We start from the raw sequence: 6,769 nt of genomic DNA, 5'->3' as shown, positions 1-6,769 counted from the left end.
CTGATGTTAGTGAGACTATGAATATAGTTTCCCTATTGGGTATGCTGTAATTTGAGTTTCAAAAAATGTATACTTTATTATGTTGAAAAAATCTATCCTTCCAGTTTTATGAAATTTAATTTTGAATCAGTAATGGATGTTTAATTTTATCACGTCTCTTTGGCATCGATAGTGATGATTAAATGGCTTATTTCCTTTGACCTTTTAATTACATTAATTATAGCAGTAGATTTCCTAATAATAAAAACCTTCGGGAAAACCCCTCTGAGTCATGGTAAATTATCCTTTTTATAAGCTGCCAGATTCTATTAAATGATTTTTACATTAACATGGATACTTACATGTGAGATGGAGCTATACTTTTAAAAAATTATCTCTCTCAGCTTCTGTTGCCAGTGTTTTATTGTGTGTCAGTCTGGGTTCCCAGCTGGAATAAATGGAAACTTATTTTAACTAACAGTAGTAAAATGGATTCATGGAAGAATTTAGGAGGCTCAGAAAACCTCTAAAGTATTGAGAACTAGACTAGGAAGTTCCATTGTCAGGATCGATGCCCCACAGGCACCCTCCAGGCTGGTATGGAGAAGAAGACAGCACTTCTGCTGCTGTTGAGCACCACCTATTGTGACTTGAACAGCCCCATTCAATGAACACAGGCCTCCCAATGGCATCACTGGGTCTGCCGTCACTGTTATCTCTGGAAATGAATGGCTGAACCCAATTCTGATACCTGTTGTCAGATTTTATTTGACAGGCCTCTGGTTCTTGAGCAGCCGGCTGACTCACAGGCCCTCCTGGGTACATTCCTAGGTTTTGTGCCCAGCTCTGGCTGCAGAGGAGGCTGGGAAAGTGTGTGTCTGGCTCTTCTGGTTTCTATTGCAGAAGTGGCCTGTGTGGTGAATAGAGAATCCTCAGTCACTGACGTGGGCTCCGGTGTTGACTAACAAAAACAAAGACCCCAGCCCTTGAGAAACAGGAAGCCTATTTTTTCTCTGTAAGGTCTGGAATAAGTAAAATATTATTGAAATTATTTATTTGAGTAACTGATATAATTTATCTGTGTTTATCTGTGAAACCGTGTAGATTTGATGTCATTTTAGGACGTAGGTGTTTGACCTCTTGCTCATTTTTTTTTCCATTAAAGTCAGTCTGAATTTCCTATTTTTTGATTCAAACATGGTATTTATATTTTCTGAAAACCATTTTTTAAACATCTTTATTGGAGTATAATTGATTTACAATGGTGTGTTAGTTTCTGCTTTATAACAAAGTGAATCAGTCATACATATACATATGTTCCCATATCTCTTCCCTCTTGCGTCTCCCTCCCTCCCACCCTCCCTATCCCACCCCTCTAGGTGGTCACAAAGCACGGAGCTGATCTCCCTGTGCTATGTGGCAGCTTCCCACTAGCTATCTATTTTACTTTTGGCAGTGTATATATGTCCATGCCACTCTCTCGCTTCCTCCCAGTTTACCCTTCCCCCTCCCCTGTATTTATTTTTGTTATTTAATTATATTAGATAGTATCTATATATTCTTAGCCTATTTATTATAGCTTGGGTAAGTATTATCGGTTGAATTTGTCTCCCCTGAAAAGATGTTTAAATTCTAACCTCCAGAGGCTGTGTATGTGACCTTATTTGGATATAGGGTCTTTGCAGATGATCAAGGTAAGAAGAGGCCCTAAATCCAGCATAACTATTTCCTTACAAAAATGGTAGATTTAGACACAGAGATAGAACACAGTGAGAATGCCATTTGAAGACTGGAGTTATGCTACTTCAAACCAAGGAACACCAAAGATTTCTGGTATACCACCGGAACCTAGGAGAAAGGCGTGAAACAGATTCACACTTACAGACTTAAGGAGGAACCAACCTGCTGACATCTTGATTTCAGACTTTTAGCCTCCAGAACTGTGAGATAAATTTCTCTTGTTTATGCCACTCAGTTTGTAGTACTTGGTTACAGCAGTCCTAGGAAACTAATACAGTAAAGCAAGTTAAAATTCTTAACATTGCTTTCTGTGTATTCATCCTTGTATTAAATGTATTTTAATTTTGTTCTATAATTTTCAATACTATTTTATTTCATGTATAAAGGTTCACAACAAGTGGATCTTCATTTTTACTTGGCCTTTGCTATAATAAAGTTTTTTTCTTTTTTTCCTTCATTTTCTTCTGTTTTGTATTTAATTTTGTTTCATATTAATATCTTGACCAGGACTTTCTATTTCTTTGCATTTGCCTGCCATGTGATTTCCTGTTCTCTAACTTTCGGTTGTCCTTAACTTTTTAAGACATGTGTTTTACATGTTGCATAGATAGGTTTTGTCTTATGATCTAACTGGCGGTATACACCTCTTGCTTAACTTCTAGACAACAAATACACTTGGCTCTGAGGAATTTTGAAATCTCTTTCCAAGATGCTTTTGCTTCCACATCACATTTTACAGTTCAGTGGTTCTAAGATTACGTGTGCATGTTATTAGTACCTAGTGACAACAATTCATTGTCTAATTTGAGAAGTATAATCTGGAAGCATAGCTTTCTATTTTGGTTGTTACCTCTCAGGATCCAAAACAATTCCCTTGTTTACAAAAGTTTCACATGCCTGGTTAGCCACAGAATATTTTGGAAATTAAATGTATGTATATACATATTTAAAGTAATAAAAGACGAGGCATATATTATGGAAGATGGAGTAAAAACATAACAAGTTTGGACATTTTTCAGACCTCCTGATACTAACTCCCTCAGCACAAGTGGCCAATGATCTTTTTCTCTTTTAAACTGCCCTTTTCCCTGACTTTTGGAAATAACACTTTCATGGTTTTTCTCCATCATCTTTGATGATTCTTCATCACTCATCTTTTTATTTTATTTTATTTTTTTATTTTATTTTAACTCACTCATCTTTTTAGCTTCATCCTCACCTGTCCTATTTTGTTCTTCCTCCACACTTGATCCTAGGCCCTCTTTTCTCCCTTCTTTGCCCTCTCCCTAAGCCCTATGATATGCAGATGCCTCACATATTTATATCTCTAGCTCAGACTTCTCCTCTGAGCTCCAAACTTGAATATCTAAAAGCCTACTTTTTTTCCTTCAATGTTACAATGATACCTCAAACTTGGCATGTCCAAAATGGTACTCATGTAGCCTCCTCTACCCTCTTTCTATCCACCTCACTAAATCTGCCTGTCTTTTTTCCCATTTTGATGAAAAATAGCATGATCCATCTAGTTAGAAAAGCCTTCTTTCATGATTTTACTTCCGAAATATCTTTTTTATTTGTGTAATTTTTTTTCCATATCCACCACCACTATCCTGGCTCAAGCCATAATCTCCTCTCACTTACCTCTTCTTTCTGTTTTCTTCCTGTATGTTCCCCCCTGCAGCCAGAATGATCTTTTTCAGATAAAAATTTGACAAATTATCCCCTCACTTACAATGCTTTGGTGTTTGTAGATGTTCTTAGCATATAGAAAAATCCACACAGCCTGTGAGGCTTTACATAACCTGGTCTCACCTACTTCCAGCTCCAGCGTCCTCTCTGTTACTCACACTCACATTTTTCTGGTTCTTAGAACTGAGCATTTATACAGACTCCTCCCTTTGCCTGGCATATTATTCCTACTTCTCTTTACCTAATAAATTTTACTCATCCTTCAGAACTCGTTTAATAATGTCACTTTATCGTAAAAGTCTTCCAATTATAACCCCTTATATTAGTCAGGGTTTTCCAGAGAAACAGAACCAATAAGATATATAGAGAGATTTATTATAAGGTATTATCTCACTTGATTGTGGAGACTGAGAAGTCCTATGATCTGCCAGGGACCCAAGAAAGGTGATGGTGGGTTGAGAACCAGTAGTGGTGAGGACAGAAGAAGGTCAATATTCCAGCTCAGTTAGGCAGAGGGACTGTGAATCCAACCTTCCTCCATATTTTTGTTCTTTTCAAGACCTCAGTGGATTGAATGATGCCCACTCACTTTGGGGAGGCCCATCTGCTTACTCTATCAACCAATTCAAGTGTTACTCTCTTCCAGAAACACCTTGATAGACATACCTAGCAACTATGTTTAATTGGATATCTGGTCATCTTGTGGCCCAGTCAAGTAGATGCATAGAATTAACCATCATGGGCTTCCCTGGTGGTGCAGTGGTTGAGAATCTGCCTGCTAATGTAGGGGACACGGGTTCGAGCCCTGGTCTGGGAAGATCCCACATGCCGCGGAGCAACTAGGCCCGTGAGCCACAACTACTGAGCCTGCGCGTCTGCTGCCTGTGCTCCTCAACAAGAGAGGCCGCCATAGTGAGAGGTCCATGCACCACGATGAAGAGTGGCCCCCGCTTGCCACAACTAGAGAAAGCCCTCACACAGAAATGAAGACCCAGTGCAGCCATAAATAAATAAATAAATAAATAAATAAATAAATAAATAAATAAATAAATAAAAAGCCAAGCATTTGAAGCCCTTTAAAAAAAAAAAAATTAACCATCACACTCCTCATGGCACTGTATACCTTTTCTTCATGGTGCTATGACAGTTACATTTTTTACACTTATTTGTGTGATTATTTGAGTAAGCACCCTCTCTCTAACTGGACTGTAAGCTTCATAAGAAGGACCCCAATGGTTTTATTCACCTTTGTATTCTTAACATAATTTGTATGATCCATCTAAAGATTGAATAAATAATTGAATGGATGTTAAATGACTATGAGTTCTATCCACGTATTAAAGTATCATACTGAAGCTTAACATTGCAAATGTCTCATTGTAACAGTTAAAATTCCTACAAAAATGGTGAATACCCTGCAACATGAATTGTATGTAAATTTACAACTACACTTTTTTGTGTTGGTGAGCTTTCTCTGCATAAAAGATAGGATTTTACTGGAAAGGGTTGAACTGCAGAATTTTCTACTTGAAAATTACATCTATACTAAATATCATTAAAAGAGATGATTCACTTCAGTCAAATGATCTATATTTAGAAGGCCAATCTTGAGAAATAAGTAAACAACCATGGCTCTTAAAAGGAAAATCTAACAATTTACACAATGCTGTGTATTTCCACTCTACTCCCCTCATGTGGTATTAATCAGAATCAACAACTTTATGGTTCAGAAGTACGTCATTGCCATAATCACATTAACTTTGAGAGCAGCTTCAGTGACAACATATGTCATAGTTGTAGCAAACATGAATATGTAGAAATATAATATGTGGAGTGAAAAAATTTAGACAGACAACTTCCAATTCTGGCTCACTCTTTCATAATTCTTCAAGTGTCAGATTTCTTTAACTTGAAAAAAATAATTTTTCTCTCATGTTGCTGTGATAAATTGCTATCAAGTGGCTGGCCTGGTTTCTGTTTTATAGAAGAAATTTAACATGGTTCCCTTATGTTCCATTATCTTTTTAATGAGAAATAAAAAGAAACATTTATATTTTATGAATTAATCAAAGTTTCCAAATCTGGCTGATCATCAGAATCATCTCGGAACCCTTATAAAAAGACAAATTCTCAGGCTCTATCTACAAAGATTCAGATTCTACAGTTTTGCATTGGGGCCCAAAGATGTATGTTTCTCCAAAGCTCTACAGGTGATTCTGATGGTAAGCCAAACTTTTCGACCTCTACTGGGGCATTTCACTATTTTTATAACTGCCATTTAATAAGTGCCTGTGATGAGCCAGGTACTTTACTTTTTTTTTTTTTTTTAATTTATTTATTATTTATTTTTGGCTGCATTGGGTCTTTGTTGTGGTGCACGGGCTTCTCAATGCAGTGGCTTCTCTTGTTGTGGAGCACGGGCTCTAGGCGCGCAGGCTTCAGTAGTTGTGGCTTGCAGGCTTAGTTGCTCGGCAGCATGTGGGATCCTCCTGGATCAGGGCTCAAACCCATGTCTCCTGCATCGGCAGGTGAGTTCTTAACCACTGTGCCACCAGGGAAGCCCACTTTACTTTTATTACTCACAATAATTCCATAAAATTTCTGTGGTACAGAAAAGATGAATAAATTGTCCAAGGTTCCACAGCTAGTAAATTTAGGAGATAGGGTGTGAATCAAGTGTTAATAGGCTCCAAAGCTCATTTTCTTTATTATTCTGTGAAACATCTTCTCTCTCACTCATTTAAAAATGTACTATTGGTAACTTGCTCAAGTTCTGTACCACGGGGAGATTCTAGGATGATATCTGAGAAGTTGCCATACGTAGAAAACATGAGGCAGCCTTTATGGATTGTATCAGACTCTGGACAGAAGACCAGGAATGAGTCCCACTTCTGACACTCTAGCTTTGTGGCTTTAGGCAAATTTATTAAATGGTCTGAGTCTTAGCTTCCTCAATTGTCAAACACAGATAATACATGAGATTGCAAGACTTTTCTCATGAGGTTTATTGTGATAATGAGAGAAAGTAATATGAAATGCCACATCAGTATAAGGTGGTATTATATGGGTTTTTTAATCTTGCAAACAAAATAAATATATATATATGGTCACCTCTCATTAATTCAAGAATTAAGGACTAAAGCATTACCAGTAAGATAAATTATAAGTGCAAAGCAATATGACTCCTTACACTTTCATTTAATCAGGTATTATTCTAGTACAAAAAGAGTGTGTGTGTGCGCACGCACACGCATGTGAGTGGGTGTGTGTATGTGTGTGTTTAATGAATGATTTGGCAGTTTTACATTTTTAAATTCTCTCACCAGTAAGCATTTTGTAGGACTTCAGAAACAGGCTGGTT

Source organism: Globicephala melas, chromosome 1, assembly GCF_963455315.2.
Source record: "Globicephala melas chromosome 1, mGloMel1.2, whole genome shotgun sequence".
Taxonomy (NCBI): domain Eukaryota; kingdom Metazoa; phylum Chordata; class Mammalia; order Artiodactyla; family Delphinidae; genus Globicephala; species Globicephala melas.
Note: the sequence above shows the minus strand (reverse complement) of the source record.